Source organism: Amblyomma maculatum, chromosome 1 (genome assembly GCF_055883805.1).
Source record: "Amblyomma maculatum isolate TAMU_Amacu chromosome 1, ASM5588380v1, whole genome shotgun sequence".
Taxonomy (NCBI): domain Eukaryota; kingdom Metazoa; phylum Arthropoda; class Arachnida; order Ixodida; family Ixodidae; genus Amblyomma; species Amblyomma maculatum.
Genome location: NC_139344.1, coordinates 436,955,619 through 436,974,285, shown reverse-complemented (window position 1 = coordinate 436,974,285; position 18,667 = coordinate 436,955,619). Strand labels below are relative to the sequence as shown.

The window sequence follows — 18,667 nt, the reverse complement described above, 5'->3', positions numbered from 1 at the left end:
TACTGAAAAACACCATTCGAAAGAGGTATTATAGGTTGGGGCATGTGTCGCGCACTTCAGCACGATCGCATCCAGATGTGGAGCACATTGAGCTAGATTTGGTTCGACACGTCCACGCAAACAGTCGTCGAATCAGTTCATATGTTGAATAGTTATCTTGCACCGGCAACTACCCCTTTGAATATAGTTGCGCGATTCACACCAAAAGATTTCACATTCTGTTAGGGTGGTGTAAATTCCGCAAGAACTGAACTGAAACAAGAATATTTAAAGCCAAAGTAAGATTTTGAAACATAGTTTGCTTTATAAGTGATGATATGACTGCCCGGGAGTTGCGGCTTGACATTTAACATACGTCAACCGTCGAGTCACCGAACGTATACTCTGACCGAACAAAGAATAAACATTTCTCGATGTCTGCGAATGTCTAATGGCTGAAGCTTCATTGTGCGCTGCATCAAATTTATCTCAAGCGCAATAGATCCGTTAATGTCCCATATGCATTGCAGATCCGAGAAACCGTGCTTCGCTCACTGTTCATTTGTCTGATATTAGCATTTAGCTGCTTAATTGTCTCTGCAAATATCTTCGTTTTACCAATGTACACCTCTGGCCACTTAGAACAAAGATTTTTTTTTAATGTACATAGTACCCTTTCTTCACAACAATGATTTCTCGGGCGGGGCAGGAAGTGTACGATATTGGTCGAGGGCCTAAGTATTGTTCACTGCCCATCATTGTCGAGAAGATGGGCTCAAGTTTTCGCTGCCGGCCTTTTCGCTCTTGCTTCTCCTGGTAATAACGACATGCACTGCTTTTTTAAATTACTTCCTGTGTACTATAATTAGATTTCAAAGCTTGTAGAGCGCCCCGCCGCGATGGGGCATTCATTAGGGCTCTGGAATACTCTGCTTCAGATTGCGAGACCGACTCCCCGCCGCGGTGGCCGCTTTTTTGATAGAGGCTAAAAGCTGGAAAATCTGCGCTGTGCGACGTCAGTGGAGGATAAATACCCGAGGTCTATAAACACCCCAGTCCTGCATTACTGAGCTTTTTACAGTCTGTGTCGCTGCGGTACCGTAAACCTCATACTCCAAACAAAAGTCATGAAAGCCAGTAGATGGTAACAGTTGACCCCCGCTCTCCTCAAGAGACTCTGCTTGATTTCGTTCATTTCGTTTTCTATTCGAGGGCACAATGGTTACAGGTACGGATCTGTATCTAAAATGTCCATTTATGAAGTGGTGTGTCTATTCAGAAACAGCCTAAACAGAACTAATTACATAAGTTTTTAGGGACAAGAAGGAATATAATAGTTGGGCACAAAGTTTTATTTTAAATTGACTGGTAATGCAATCCGCATTCATGTAAAATACATTCAGCTAGCTGTGAGCGAACGTTTAGTAGCCTTATGCTTCAGCCATTTTCTAAAACAATGTCAAAAACTCATTCTGCTTAATGTGTCTGTGGCCGTAATAGCTCTTCGAGGAATTCATGTGGAAGCAATTCCGTAGCCCGGCATAGATATGCAATTCATAATTAGAGGAAACGTCAAGACCGTGTCGAAGTTCTCGCTTTCTCTCCTTCCAAGGGCACAGATATTCCGAGTGAACATTTACGTCCTTCGTTGTATTTGTCATCTTTTGTACTTCATCTCTTGCATTCACGGAACCTACCAAGGGGTCATCGTGACGTAGGCGCTAGAGTATGGCGACACTATATTCATAATAATAAAGCGAAAAACGCATCTCCACACACTCTAAGTTGTCAGCATATGTTAGAATATCAGCATGTGGTTGAAAATGCTATATGTAAAAAAAAATCAGTAGTGGTTGTAGAAATATTTAATAAGTGTATGCCCGACAATGGGTGGAGTAGCTATTCAGGGCGAACGCCTGTTGCTCCGGCTTCTATTGCCTGCTGCACTATGCTGGGCTGGGTGCAGCTAGCAACCAGGCTTCCCATAGCTACTTCGTTTTGTGGTGTTTTGGGTATTCATGCTTGCTCTCCCATGTAACATGAAATGCGAAGTGCTACCGTCGTGACTTGGACAGGAACGTCTGTAGCTTTGTGGAAGTACAATGTGATATGCTACAAGTTGAGCAAAATATTAGTCTAGAATTGTCTGTAGTCGCGGGCTTACTGCGCTGTAAGCTGCCTATTTGGGGTAGTAGTACCTGAAGTGTGAGGCGTTAGTGACAGAGCCTGGTATTTTAGTCTACTGACATAGGTTGAAATAGTCAGTAGTCAGGTGAGAGAAACAAAACTTAACGGGAGGGACTAACTAAATGATGCACACCAGGCTACCCTGAATATGCACTGAATATGAAGAGGGGAGCAAAAGAAGAAATAAATAATCGGGGAGACGAAATGGGTTTTCACGCGTCCATACACCACTATGCTTAGGTAAGAGAGGGCGCACACTTAAAGCTTATACTCGCGAACTCAATCACGAGTCTACTAAGAGAATCAGGAGCGGCTGAACCGATTTCCTTTGAGGTGAATGTTTCGCCTAAGATACCAGAATCTTTGCTTGTGTAAGAGGACGAGAGTCGAAGCGGCTGCCTATAGCAGCCAGGAGGGCGCGCTCACTGAAACCGAGGGCCGTCACAGGAGATGCGCGCAATCCTTTCTTCACAGCTACACTGCTCTTGCGATGGAGAGTGTGCAATTGCCATGAGATGGGAGTAGGCGCTAGTATACATCACTCTCTGCTACAGTTCTGAACTCTGAACCATACAAAATCTTCTTAGCTTGCTTTGGAAAACTGTATGTTCCTTAGTCTACAGACCAATAAGGATAGAGGTACCTTTAATTGTTAGGAAACGTAAATGGCTCTAAAGCTGCAGACTACAAAAGATCAACATTGTCAGGTAGATATAGAACTCAAATTCCTGAAGCTCTAGACCAGTAGCAATACAGTAAGCTTTAGCTGTCTATGGAAATCTAAATACCTATGAATCGACAGAGCCTTACAAGCTGCTTTAGTTGACTGTAAAGGTGTGCATGCTCCTGAAGCTGTGGATAAGAAGTAAATACCCCCATGTACAGATATAAATGGCTCCAAAGCTACTGACTGCCAAGAAAACTGCATGCTTCTGAAGGTATAGACCAATACTCACATATTTATCTCCACATAGAGATATTTGTACAGTTTGAACGTCATATGAGCAGATTTAGCTAGGTATATAAAACTTGTGTTTATGAAGATATAAACCAGAAGTGATGCAGTTACCATTAGTAGCCTACAAAGACAGTCAATGGCTCTAATGTCAAAAGATATCAAATAAAAAAAGGTTAATGTCAAAGGATATGGAAACCTCTGGAATAATATGGAAACAGCTCGGCTTGCAAGTGATGATAGAGTTTATTCTCCGCGTATCTAGTGCTACAACGAAAATCATAGAGGGAGTTTTGCGATAGCCAGCATAAAGAAACAAAAGGCACAAGTTGTAGGGTTTATTACGGACTAATGTTCGTCCATTTTTGTTATTGTGACAATCGTGTCAATGTATCAACGATATTCAGAGCTCCTCGAGGTTTTCGTTATTTGGGCCATTGGGTTTTCCGGGTTTGCTCATGTAAACCTCAAATTAACCAGCTAATAAAAAGCAGCTTCTGTTCAACCTGACAGCCACATGCTTATTTGAAAATCTAATATTCAACCAAGTTACCGCCTTTCTGGAACATTCAAGGGGTTATATTAGTGTTTTGTACACTTCTATAGTACACAGTAATTTTAAACGGTTTTTAGAGTACCTTAAACATATTTGTGCCCTGTGGTTCAAAAGAAAATCTAATTTGTGCTGCACTAGCCCAGAAGCAGCGCCCTTTGGCTGCTGTAAAATGTAAGGAAAGTGAGCGATTCAATTAAAGGCAGACTTCCGCGCTTTAAGTATTTAGTAGAGTGATCCGTCTGTCTATGTTGCACGGATAGGCTCAAATACCTTGCCTGCTCGATAGCAGTATGCCACATAAATGAGCAGAAAAGGTGATTCAGTTAAATGAGCATGCGTTGTCAACACATGACAATATTTATTTTCTTTTATTACTGTTATTTTTGTACTGCTTTTCTAATAACTGAAAAAGAGTTCTATGAGTTATATGTTAAAAAGAGTGTACGTGTAAAGTTTATTATTCATCTGCAAATATCGCTTATGACACCATTTTTTTTAGGACGCTAGGCGATACAGCACACGATCTTATAGCGTACTGCGCTCTGAGTTTCCCTGCCAAGAAATATTTCACCGAGATTGTTCTTTGGCGCCAATAAAGAACGAAACATTCAAGCACTAATATGAGTTTATATATACTAGCAAACAAACGCTTGAGCCAGTAGTGTAGTTTACATTGAAGAGCTGTGAAAACAAGCTATCACAGTATTCACACTTCTTTTTGGAAGGCCTCTTACAAGCACGTACTTCGTAAGTGAAAGAAAAAGAGCGCAGTGGCCTTCTCTTGCAGCTAAATTTGGCAATTCATTTTGTTTTCTGGAACTTTCCTTAGCAATCTCTGAAAAGGAAATAGTTCTAAAGGCCTGAAATTAACTATATCTATTAAGCGCACAATATTATGCTTATTATTAAAATCTTACGGTCATCATATTTTGATGCTTAGTTTTCAAGTTTTTATGTGAGAGTGACGCAACTCTTATGGCCATTTTGATGATGAAGTTATCTACAAAAGTTTCATATTTTGGGAACCAGAAGTAATCCAATTTCTTCAATGCTAAAGCAAGGTAATTAGCAGTGTTTGTGTCTAAAATCACCGGTGGGCACTGTCATGTTTGCTGCGAAGAAAATAAAACAGCTTACCTCACATGAATGGGACTTTAAAAAACCTACACTCAGTATGCATGCCAACAGCAATCCGGGGACAATTTAAGGGACACTCAAGCTTCGTTTTTGGTGTAGACAACACAAACTTACTGTTGCCTAGTCAATCCGAGAATTTCTATTCTAATTGCGCAGCAATTCATTACGCGTACTGCCATACGGCAAAGATTAAATTAAACGCATCTTTTATACTGATCCCACATCATATGCCTGCGACGGCGGCGCAGTATGATCGTGGGTTTTCCTGTGGACGCCGCATGCAAGCGCTTGTTTTCGTTGACAACAACGAGGAACAACTCCGGCACATGCTTTTATTTATTTATTTATTTATTTATTTATTTATTTATTTATTTATTTATTTATTTATTTATTTATTTTTTTATTTATTTATTTATTTATTTATTTATTTATTTATTTATTTATTTATTTATTTATTTATTTATTTATTCACTGATTGTTTTACACTGCAGGCCCAGCGATGGGCCCTGGCAGGAAGGCAAGCAATTGCAAACCAAAGGGAAAACGTAAAGAACAAACACATGTACATAAATTCAGACAACTACAAAGCAAGATTCAGAACAACATGTATTCAATAAACTCCTTTTTCTAAGGTGTCAATGTCAAGAAGTGCTGATAACAGAGGCCTTTACGCTATCAAGTAGAACATAATTGACAGTAAGGAAATATTACTGATATACACGCACGTAGAAGAGAAATATGTGTGCATAGGTATTGAATTTGCCTATTAGTGTCTAGCATCCCACAGTCACGTCACCAGTGAGAGACTCAATAAAAGCGATACTGAAATATTCGCAACAGGTGTTTGGAAAAGAAAGCTTCACTACGCCAGGTTTTGAAGTCGTCAGCAGGGCCCCGCTGCTGTGGTGGAGTGGTAAGACGGCCTACTACTCTGCCGGAGTTCAATTTCGACCGCCGGCAGTTGCGTTTTGATGGAGGCGAAATGAAGTGGCGTTCTTGTGCTGTGCGATGTCAGTGCACGGTAAAGATTCCCAAGTGGTCGAAATTAGTCCAGAGCCCCACCTCCTTCCTCTACGGCACACCTTTCTCGCTTTCCACTTTCACCTCCACCTTCCTTACGGCGTGGTTCACTTGTCCACAGAATGTGAGGCCTATACTTCGCCTTCCATTTTCTGTGAATCAGTTATTGTTATCAGCATGGAAGCAGATTTGACCGGAGAAAACTTGGAAGGTCGAAAATGTAAAGATTTGTCATGCAGTGCAGGTCAGGTGTCCACAGAACCCGTGCCTTTCATCTTTCAGAATTATCAAAATCTGCCTTTCAGACAGATAAAGTGCCGTTCGCTTCCTGTGAGCCAGCATGGAAGCAAATTTTACCTTGAAAAACATTGAAAGTCAGAAACAGTTCCCATGCAGTTCTGGTTCAGGTGTCCACATAGCAAGTGACAGATGCATTTCCCTTCCTGTGAACCAATTACCGTCAACATGGAAGCACATTTGACCATTAAAAACTTTGAAGGTAAAACACTTTAACAGTTGCCTTGCAGCGACCGGTTCAGGTGCCTACATAACAAGTATGAAAGATAGTACGCCTTGTCTTTCCAGTGAACCAATTATAAGAAAATATGGAAATACCGGAATTGAAAAAGCGGTGTTACAGCGGCTATTATTATTGCAGCACTTGCAGCTTTCTCTCTATCACTAGGTTCAAGCCATTCTCTAACCCCTGAATTTTGCAGCGATAGATTCACTAAGCGAAATAAATCCGTCACCGTGTTTTCGATAGCCTTCAAAAACAACTTCGAGGTGAAGTTAAAACTTAAGCCACAAGCTTTTTGGATAGCTACTTTCATCGGTCAAGGTCAAAGTCCAGGTCAAAAAAACCTCAAGGTTAAAGGTCATCTGATGTGGGAAGTAGCTTAACGCGTGACCAGCTACGTCACGAGGCACATGATCGCCGACGTCAATATCGAGTGCAAAGCATCGCCACAGACTCGAAGTACGCCATGTTCAAACCAAGACGAACTTTACGGAGCACCGCAGTCTACCCCTAGCCATAACAAAACAAAAGCCTTCTGCTGAATAAAGAGCTTTATCATGTGTGACCATGCTTCAGCTTTCGCTTCCCACTACCTTTAACCGAAGCTAAACCACAGCCATTTTTATGGTCAACACACATTGTTATGCGTGTAACCTTAGTGAAACGCAGCCTCTGACGGTGGTATTGAATCCTCGTATTTGGAAATCAGTAGGCTAGTGCCAGATCCATTAAGCTGCTTCGGTTGGGTGGCCATGTCTTTCTTTTATGAAGCAATACACAATTTTAAACAGTGGGGTTAGGACGCCCGTACTGCAGAAGCCCTTGGAAAGGCATAGGTGTCACACAGAGGAAAAACCCGACTGGACGGCACGGTATTGATCAAGATCTCACGCATAGACTATTACCAGCCCACGTTTACGTTAAACTTGATATCGCGAGTGTAGTTAAGGCAAAAAAACATTACATGTTATGCGAAGTAAACATTGTCGTATGTCTAAAACGGTAGACATTAATGAAGAGATGTAAGTTGTCCTTAGGATATTTGGAAATTTACTACGCGAGATTTCAGATGTTTTCGACAAACTCGGATATGCCACTCATGCTTAGTTTACACAGTTCGGAACCAGTGAGATATATATGCCGTTCCGATCTAGTAACCAGTATACTGGAAAGAAGAAATAGAATTAGTGCAATGATCTTTAAACGTTCATCGAAATTCACAAGATTGAAAGCTACTTTCATTGCGAGTTAGAGCAGGGGCAGCGGGCTTAGATGCCTGCTCCGCTGAGACATATCATCTCGTATCTGACAGATGGCGCTAAAACACTTTCATCGGAAACGTTTTCGTCATCTAAGAGATGCTAGCGGGACTTGCGACTTACTCTGTCACTTAAACAAAGTGCCGAATTGCGGATGAACCACCCGAGTTCCCACGGAAAAGCGCCAATCCAACGCATTGTTGAAGTCGACATTGCCGCAACACATCAAAATCTTCATCATTGGCTGAACTGTTTTGACGCTTCGTCGTTCAAAACAAAATCGAAGAGTGTTTCCCAGACAAGACAATGGCGTCCATGCTTCCTTCAAATATCAGACGTGATAATGCCGAAAATTATAGGAGAAATTTCAAAGTTATGAACTACGCCATTTTAAGTAACGAGCACACTGTAAAGACGTCTATCTTCACATATTGTTAAGGCGAAGCTTGTGTCCTGCAAGTGTTCTTTAATCCTCCGCATTAAGCTTCAGCAGGGTCAAAATTCACCCGCAGCAACGCAGTCAAGCGACCCCGCAAGTCTTGCATTGCGAGTTGGCTTTGAACCAGTGTATGCTTGAATGTAGTCAAAAAGTGAGGCTACACGCAAGGGATGGTGCTCGGCTTGCGCAATATGGTTCACGTGAGAGTTACAAAACATTATGCTCTTTGAACGCGAAACGTGTTTCCTACACTGACTAATCTGTACATTACGCGTGATATAGAACTGAAGGTTTCGTGCACCCTGCCGCCACCATGATAAAACTCACACTTCGTAGAAAACGATGGGCTTCTCAAGTTGCATGATCAACAGCGACACCTGCAAACACAAGCAAGCTTTCTACCCTGCGAAGAAATCTGGCGCAGATAAGTTGGAGGCATTGGTCGCAGGTTTTTTGCTGCGTTAACTTTTTCAAATTTAAGGCAACATTAAAAGGTATGTTTCAACCGAATCAAGAGAGGTAAGTTTGTTACAATTTTGGTCATATATTGTACGTTTCGCAATACATTCTCTCAATAACTCTAGGACATGATAAACTTCAGTGCCATTGTAACTACTGGAAATGAGGATGCGGTAAACGTGGTTTATGTGCTTAGAATGGAGCAAAATACTAGTGCTATAAATCTTGCTTTAGAAAAGAAAATGACCTGCAGTTTAAACAATAATTTAAAGCATTTACTTCGTACATTCTTTTCATAAGAATTATTCGCTTAACGTATAGTCGGAAACATGTGCAGTTTTAAACTCATAAAATCAGATTACCATGCTAAAAGAGATTTCTGTTTTCATCTGTAGAGGACGCAGACCAGCCGTTACAAACCCTTACCTCATTTTTCATCAGCGTTGTATAAGGCAGGTAAGGGGACAGTTCAGTTGTTCTGTGGTCGAATGCATGAAGTTGTCAGTTTTCGAACCGCATAGATATCGCTGCTTTCTTAAACTTGTCGGAAAGTGCTGTCCTTAGTGTCTGTAAGCAGTAGAAAAACTACAACAATGGCCGCAGTGGAAGCAGGTCAAACTGTTTTAGGACTGCTGATATTATTTGTAGTGTGCTTCCGACGCAAAATACATAATCTTTTTTCATGTCATGTGCTGTAAATGCATTATTCCTTCACCATTAAAATGCACCAGGCCAAGCGGGCCGCCCAGTCTAGGAAGAAGTGTCGTTAGAGAAAGCTTGATTTCTGTGTCCTTTTTAGCGAACTATGACCACTGACGTAGTTCTTCTTTGCACAAGATATTATACTTCCATCGATTGAATTGTACTTTGTATACAATTCTCACAGTTTCTACAACATTTATCTAGGTTGATATATAAAATATTTGCATTGCTCGAAGATATGGTATGACAAAACGACGCTTTCGTTCGCACAGCAATGTTTATCAGGGTGAAACCTCACCACCTTACAGTTAGCATAACGCAGTGCCTTATATAGTTACTTCAGCACGCGGATGAAACAGAAGTGCGCATCAAAATACCTAATGGCGACACCAAAAATAAAATTTACACCCTAACGCGTTGCAACCCTTGCGTTATACAAGACTTAGAAATAATGGGAAATATGATACGCAGAGACCATGGAATGGCAAGGTCTAGAGTTAGTTTAGATTGAAAGAATAAACGGTACATATTTGTAAACAACGAGTACATCAGCGTTTTACTGGTCAGTGGGAGAGTAAAGAATTCAGAATGCCGTTACAGAGCAGATATCTAGTTTTAACCGATGAAGTTGACCATAGTTTAGTAGGACAGACTGATAATTTCTGAGATATCATAGCTGGGAGCGCTATAGAACTAGGTTGTAAGATAGGGTACTGGTAAACTATCTATGCAGACAAAACAATTGATGAAAAGTGCTAGAGTATGAAAGCCTCCAACCAAACAGAAAAGAATGAAGCAATACAGAAAAGTAATACCCCAATTGGTAATGCTGTATCGCGTTTTGCTTGATTTGACATATATTTTGGCCATACGTCCTGAACCAAGTTTTTTTGTCTGAGCCGCAAAATGAAGTCTTCACGGCACCATAAAGAGCCGTGAAATGCTATGCGATAGTTTCTTGCTCTGATAAGGTATCATTTTTTAGAGTTTGAAGTGACCTTTGACTTTCAACATGGCATGACTGCTTCATTTTGCTGCTGAGACGAAATCTTTTAGATGAGGGCTTTTGACCAAGACCTACGTGCGTACGCAGATACGGATGTATGTATGTTTATGTGTATGCATGTTTTCATGCATCGTGCGGTAATTTGATATATCTCGATTAACTTCCAAGTGTTTCACATAGTCCGTGTCAAGAACTTTGGACATCCTCTTTCCTATCACAGTTCTCCATTTTAAGTCCAGCCGTGCTTATCTCTTGCCTGCTCCTACAAATGCAGGTCAAATGAAGTTTTCACATCTATAAGGACGAATGTATAATGTGTTCTCTTCTGAGGTAATAGTTGATATAAGAAATTTATATTTGTCACACATATATTTGCAAAGCAACGTATCTTAGGGACGCATTAGTCACTATATTCGCGCACAGAAAAGAAAAATGATTAAGGCAATTCAGACCTCTTAAGAGCGATAAGGTAAAGGCCATGGAAACTGGTTCTACTATAGCGCTTATATGACTAAACGACGCTTATCACAGAGTGAAGCAATGCGACATTTTTCATGCCGGATTCGTGGTAAGTAGCTACACTAGGCCACTATAGCACGAGCTCGTTGTGCCGTTAGGTTCCAAAGCTAGCGGCAGATAGCGTTCGCCATGATGCCTTCTGTAGACCGATGTGAAGGCGTTCTCGTCACGCCCCTACGCTGCCATGGAGACGGTAGGATCGCTAGACACGGAGAACTAAGAAATGCTTCTCAGGGGCATGGCGTGGCGAAGTCGGTTTACACGCTCAGCTAGAGATAGGAGGGGTACGAGTCCCTTCCCGATGGAGGATTTTTCTTAATGGTGCGGCAGAAATCCGCTGAATCTCTCGCACACACCTTGCAGACGCATCTTGCGGAGAGATCTCGCTGACTCATCTCGCCCGCACGAGATTTTCACCATAAGCCAATATGGGTTTCGCATAAATATTTCAATATAGATGAAATTAACACTCGAGCTGATGCGTATAATGAAGATCCACTTGTGGATCTTCACTGGGGCTGTTCCTTTCAATGCAGTGCATCCCACCGGTATTCAACCCGCCTTGTCCGCCTGGCTGCTACTGCTTCCCAAGGGCGAACAATCCAGGCAGAGGGACTTGCTTCAACCTTAGTTACCCGCGGCCTCCTCAATACAGCGAACTGCCGATACTCAAAAGTATGTGAGATATTTTCTTCTGAACTTTTTCGTGCATTTTCAGTTTTTTCTGCCAAATCCTGTTAGACAATCGAGATAGAACTATACATTATTGAAGTACTAAATATTAACATACAAAGTATACAGAAGCAGACACGTTGACAGAGTAACAGTAATAATGTGTGTAAAATTGTTCTCTGTATTTCATTAAAATGCGCAAGAATGCTCGTTACATTAACGCCTGGGCACATAACGATTGCAGAACGTTCCTGCGCAAAACTACATTTCCTCGGTTAGTAAATGTTAATGCATTATATAATGGCTGCACCTGAGCAGACCGGGATCAGGACGTGAACGGAAGTGCTTGCAAAAAGATTAAAGTCAAATGCATTAATAAAGACCACAAGCTGCACGTTTTCTAATTTGTAACGAATATATGGATATTGCAGAAATAATACTTATGAAAGCAATAGCTGATTGAATATCGTGACATCAAAAACCAAGCTCAAGATTCTTCTAGATAGTATGTATACATGAGCCAAAAGACAACTTTAAATCATTTGTCCCAAAGGAATAATGGAATAATGTGCATAGCATTTGTTTTCGTAATACTTCTGCTGAATTTAGCTGAAATTCTCACGAATGCCTTTCGCATTTTCACATTTTATAATTATAGTTAACGTGAAAAGACGGACTGGTTGACCTTGGCAGTAAGAGTGCATATTCTTCAGCAAAAATTACACATGTTACAGCAGAACGACCTCCGTTGCCACTGTGGTGCCTGCAGCTTCCATGTGTGCGCCTTCTTATTCCGGGGATATCGAAGAAATCGAACCTATGAACGCCAGTCCTTCAACAACTCACACTGTTCATGCGACACAATGACTATTGGGACAGCATTCACTTTTATGCAGATGGCTCGGTTACCTCTACAAGTTCTGCATGCTCCGTCGTTCGTGCGAGACAAGCAAATATTTATCACCTAATTTCGCTTAAGACTACCTCTACTGGAGCTGAGCTGGCCGCAATTTGTGCTGTTGTAAAGTATGTTTCTGAACAAAATCCTCAACAATGGGCGATTCAGTCGGTCTTGAGCCATGGCTACCATGAGCAACGTGTAGCGGAGGTTGGACATCTGCACCACCAGTCATTACAAGAGGGTCAAGAAATAATCTATCAGTGGATACCAGGCCATAGTAGAATTGTTGGCAACAACTTAGCCGACGATGCTGCTCGATCAGCTCACGATACAACCGATATTGTTGAGATACCATTGACAAGAGCCGACGCAGCAAGGCACCTTCTACTGATCCACCGAAACGTGACTAGACAATCATGGTCTACGCCTAGAAGGGGGACGTTCTGCTCGCACCACTTTGACCAGTTACTTCATCTGCAGGTAGTATTCGGTCTTCCCCTCTGTAATGCTACAATGCTGTGTCGCCAGTGGTTTGAAGTGGCGTTTACAAACGAATATTCCCACCTCATCGACATTGCAGACACTCCAACGTGTAAGCAGTGTGGGTGCGTTGAAACTATTGCACACATATTCAGTGACTGCCCTCATTTTGAGCGTGAGCGTGCTTTCCTAGCAACTGCCCTCCTCCGCTTGGACTCTCGCGCTCTTACTGAACAAACAATTCTGGGCCCTTGAATGGCTCGTTAATCACAACGAAAATCAGTGAAGGCGCTACTTAAGTGCACAAAGGACTCGGGGTTGAGTTCAAGACTTTTCCTGCATGCTCTATACACCCCCCCCCCCTTCACTATATATCTCTAGCATGTTACAGACTTCGCCCCTTCGCGCTATTTCTTTCCCTTTTCTCCCTTTGTTGCTCTCCCCACCTGGGCATCGCTTGATTAACGTCCATACCTTTCTATTCTATTTTCTCTCTCTCTCTACACACGTTAAAGGAAGGCGCAGGCTGACCGATGAAACTGAAATTTTAGCGTTCGTCTTGCTTCTCCTATTTACCCTTTGTAATTTGCGCTCACATTATGCATTCGATTTAAGAATGCATCCCTAGGCAGGAATCAGAAAGGTATATTATAAAATTTTATGCCGAATGCAGGAGCCGCGTATTAATAAATATTCTTCTCCACGTGCAAGATGACTGTAGTACTAACCGCGGGTAGGCGACAAATTAGAACTAAAACTTCAATGAATCGCCGGAATTATACAGATTAGATACAGCTGCTATCATGTCACTGTGACTAGCGCTAACAATATATTCAGTAATAAGAACCGGATATGTCCACCCTAAAGTGTTACTTCAAGCTCGTTTTCTACACTAAAGCTTCAATACTTTATTCTTCTAATGTACCCAGCTGCTCCGACAAAAACAGCCAAGTTACTAGGAAGCCTGTTATGCACGAAGGGCGCTTGGGTACCTGCTGGTTCGCCATTAGACGCAGAATCAGATATCTTATTTTATAACAGCATGAAGTGAGGTTATTCTGAGAGTGCTGTTCGGAGAACGACCAGGCAACGACTGATGTCAATGGGCTCTGCGAGGTTTAAACGACACATAATCCATATGATGCGATCAGGAAGGGACGCCGACGATACGTGGTTTAGTGGAGATACGAGAAGTGGCAGTTGTGTTCGTAATCAATAACGGTATCGCTACGGCCAGAGGAATTCTACACAAATCACGAGACGGTAGCTGCTGTGGCTCTTCTTGTGTTGCGGCGGCGTAATGAGCAAATCAGAGGTTTTTCGACATAATAATAGCTTTGTAAAAGGTTTACTGCACGTTTTCCTCGCGGCTCTGATGCATGTTTTAAATTTGAACGCCGTGCAATAATTCATTCCCGCGAAATGCAACTTTAAAATATTCAGACATTGTGGTCTAAGATCAAAGAGTTGTGTGGGTAGCATTATGTTTTGGACTTCAGAAGCATGATACGCGGTTTGCTGCCCGATTTCCACGCGTTCATAAAATTTTGAGTCCTGCATTAAGCTACCTCAGGCATTTTGTGTACTGCGCCTCGACTTGTAGGTTATTTAGTTCCGCCATTCTGCATTACTGCCAGTGTTTTTCCAAAGCTGAATGTCACGTCCCAGTTTCGTACGCTCGTTTCTGGTCATGAAACTAGACTCGTGTTCTATTCTCTGTTCTTTAAATTTAAATATAGTTCTACTTGGAATTTCTAAAAGCGGTTTTTGGCGTGGGATTCACGACACATCAATTAATTTAGTGTTGTCACTTACTCAAAATGATGCTATGCTAATTACAATTCAGTCCCTTTAACGAGGACTGAATTGTAATTACAATAGGCCGCCGCGAATGTATTCAGTCACGATCACCAGATAGCCTAAAACTTCTAAAACACGGATTGAGAAACCAATGAAAGACAAACATTTCATATTCTACCGCTGGAGGTACATCACTGGCAAAGCAGGCAGACATCACACTGGATATAAGACGGAAAGGGTCCTGAGGATTGATATAAATAAAAAGACAGTTAAGAAGCATCAAATGTCTTCTGTTGTGAGCGAGGGAGCCCGCAGTAGTCGCCAAAGAGCCAGAACTTTGAAGCTAAACATGTGATATGTCCCTCGTTGAGTGCACGCATTGTTAACGATTAGGATGTGAAGCTGCTCTGTGAGTTGCAATGCAGCGGCTCTGCATTCCAGTCATCTTGAATAAGCTTAGACTTGAAGAGGGAATGATATAGTCTGGTACAGAAGAGGCCCACAAAACAGTTAACAGTAAGGCGGAAGATATAAATATTCAAGATATCACTGCTGAGCAGGCGATTACATTTAATCATTGACAACGATATCGTAGTAAAGACATGAAGGATATTGAAACAATACCATTACGGAGCGCGTAGTTGACGTAAGCCAGACTCTATTCAGAAAAAATAAAAATTTCTCACAAAACAAAATATTAGTTAAAAAAGTTTAAGAACAAAAAAAAAACTTTGTAAATTTAAGCTTGTAATATTTCCTCAACAGTTATAACCTAACCGACATTAGGAATTGTAGAGTAAAAAAAACACAATGCTTAAAAATCGTGGCAGCTGAAAGGCAGCCCAAAGGACCACTAAACGAAAACGAAAACCAGATATATGCTTCCAGTTACTAAGAGAGTGATGTCATTACAACAATGAATAGGTAGTTAAGTATCTGAGTATCTGATTAGATTATGCAGATCTCTTGAGGCGGGGATGCAGTCAGGGCAATAATAATAGAGATGGTAGCTGGGAGAGATAAATATTGCGCTGGTAAGGAAAGAGATAGCGAAGAAAGCTATAGGGGCAATGCTAAAGGGAACGTATATAGCGAGGGTCAGGTATGTACAGATGTGTCGGCATACGAAAAGACGTTCCGACTATAAATACTGGCCACTATATATATATATATATATATATATATATATATATATTTGTTCCTCGGTTGCCCCCTAAATGAATCAGACTCAAAGGGCCACCAACATCGCTATATCTGATCTGTGTACTTTATTTAACCATTATATCTGTCGCACAGCCGATACACATAGACGGTGGCTGCTATAGAAGGGATAGATTTTGTAGCACGTTCGATCTGATACCACCAAAAAACCTTCCAGCTAAGAGACTTCATTTCGCTCGAAAATGACGAGCCCGTAGAAAACCACAGAGGACAATTCCTGAATGGTCGAGAGAGCGATGACGTCATAGGTGCTACGTAGCTACAAACTTTTAATCGGGAACAACCACTGACAGGAGTCAAATTAATGCAACTTTGGCATACTCGGGAAATTGGGAATCCACCCCGGCCAATAAAGGGCGGCAAATAAATTGCGCAAGGATGCAGCCAAGAACAATATGCACCCACAGGAATAATGCAGCCGAAAACTCGAATGTTACAACAAGTCATAGTTTTGTTTTTATCATTTGTAGCTTAATTTTGAAGCCTCCTAGTTTGTTCAAGGACATGTTTCAGAACATTCCTTAGCTTACACTTCATGTTTCGACAAAAACACTGAAATTAAATTCAATATACTCGAGGAAGTCTTGAAGGGAGCTGTCTCATCTCAAGTATCCTTGGCTGCCTCTCGGGTAAACAGTCCAACGTTGCTAACGAAAGCCTGTTGCACGCATCTGGTTTCGAGAATTGGCGCTTGATGTTTGAAATATAGCTATCTTATTTGCAAACAAACTACCTAGGATCTATGACTATACAGCCACCAGCGCACTTAACCCAAATCTTAACAGTATGGCCTGTACTGACACCTGCACCACAAAGTGTTTGCTGTTTAGCCGACCCAATTGCTTAGATGCGTTAACAGTGGCTGGTGTTGCTGGAGCGCAGTCTAATATGACTTGTCTCGCTGTCGGAATGAGTGTGGTCTTGTTGGACCCACATCACCGCGTTTCGCGTGTGAGTACGGTTATAAAAAATGCAGAAAACACGTTGCGCTAGACTATGTGCAATAGCTCAAGCGCCGTTCAAGCATTGCTTTAAAGCTGTCGCTTGGAAGAAAAATTGCAATGTGCAGAACAAACTCGCATTCACAGTGCGTGTCAGGGGGGATGAAAAATGATTCTTCCCGCTAGAGTGGTTCAGCTTCTTGAAGTCCAACTTCTTGTTTCTTTAGCATTGCGGTCAATTTTGAAAGGCACGTGATCAGTCAAACGTCATATAGAGTTGCCGCAGTCCAGCTATCGTTAGCCACCGCAAACGTGATTGGTTTTTAAGGGGGTTAACGCCCCAAAGCAATTGAGGCTATGACGAAAGATGGTGGAGGGCGCCGGAAAATACTGCCAGACAGTAATAATTAACGTGCACTGACAACCACACAGCACGCGGACGCCTTTTCGCGTCGTATGCGCCGTAAACCTACCGAGCCAATTATCTCGACACCAGCGATGAACGCTTAGCGATGCTGGTTGCAGTCCATGCCACGCTTTCGCGCATGCTGGTTAAGTTTGCTGACGGCTGTACTCCTTATGAAGCAAGCTCCAATGCGTACTCGTTTGCACATTACAAGTATTATTTATTGCTCTAATTGACCAGGTAGTAACTGTCTTTGGTCCGGCAAAATCAATTGTTGACAATGTATTGGCTGTGTAGGGAAAGCAACGCACGCTCGCTTTTGCCGTGTGGTACTGGATCTGGAAGCCACCCAAGCCGCAGCAAGCGCCTACTGTGCGAGCACACAGTTGCTCTGCACTGAAGAATATGTGACGGCAGAGAAACGAGGCAAGAATGCATGACGGCGGCATTTCCTCAAAAACAGATAAAATAGGGGGCCTACCTTTAGGTTCTTGAATAAGGCACGCTAAAAACAGATTTCACGAAGGCATATACTATTTGTGATTTATTAGGACGCTAAACTATCGTCACTATAGTAAAGCATGTTTAGTAATTGAGCGCTCAGATTGTAGTAAGGAACTTACGGCCCCATATAGGGGGATTAAACACTTATTTGACAAGTAGAGTAATAGCTGCAATGCCTTTGACCAGCAGGTAGAGAAGACAGCATTACGATCATTTATCCTTCCAGAATGAGAGTAGGTTTTATGATAGCCTTCGCCTTCGGAAAATTGCCTCAAATTTATTTACGTACTTCATTTAGTATCAGCGAGGTGTTATAGACAAATAAAAATTTATAACCAATACTCACTTGCATAGCAAAGCATGATAGATTGTGTATGTGTGCCTTTGGACAGGAAGGCGATGAACGGGTGAGAGGTAAGCAGACTACCAGGATGGGAGCGGCGAAAGTGGACAAGGAAGGAACCGCAAGTTGCAATCACTTACTGAGCAAAACCACTTCCCAGACGGCGCAAAAGAAGACCCAAAATTGTGCCTTCTTTTAGACAGCTGGCGTGGTCAAAGCACAAATTCGTGAGTCTCTGTTAATTTCCCACTGGGAAGCGACCACATCTAGTAACTGGTTGACTGCTGTCTGTTTTCCGCTACTTGTTATCCTGTTCGTACGCCGCTGCCAAGTGGTCGTCAAAGTGTACGCTGCTGACGAAAGGTGCTTTATTATAAAGCATCTAATAAAACCTTCCTCCACGAAACTCGCAGTGTCATCATTGTATTGAAATGAAAAAAGAAAACTACCCGGCCAAGAATTATTATATTTTTATTTGTTTCGACCAACAACTGCTTAGAGGAGGCCTTTAAATTTATGGGCAGTGCTTAGAAAAGTCTCGTTCTCTTTGTTTTTTTTTTATTCTAATGACGCCGAGGCGTTGTTGTATACGTTTCAATATAGCGCAAGATGCGCCGACATTTCTCCCTATTGATTGCAGGCTAACGCATCGGTTTCCGCA

At 41.9% G+C, this 18,667-nt stretch overlaps 1 long non-coding RNA gene across 1 annotated transcript; it reads left to right on the top strand.

Moving 5' to 3' along the window:
- Positions 1-8,857: 8,857 nt before the first annotated feature.
- Positions 8,858-18,440, top strand: LOC146209483 (uncharacterized). The gene is made up of 3 exons (XR_014703444.1): positions 8,858-8,967; positions 11,275-11,413; positions 18,056-18,440. It is a non-coding gene; the product is annotated as an uncharacterized LOC146209483 (long non-coding RNA).
- Positions 18,441-18,667: the final 227 nt, after the last annotated feature.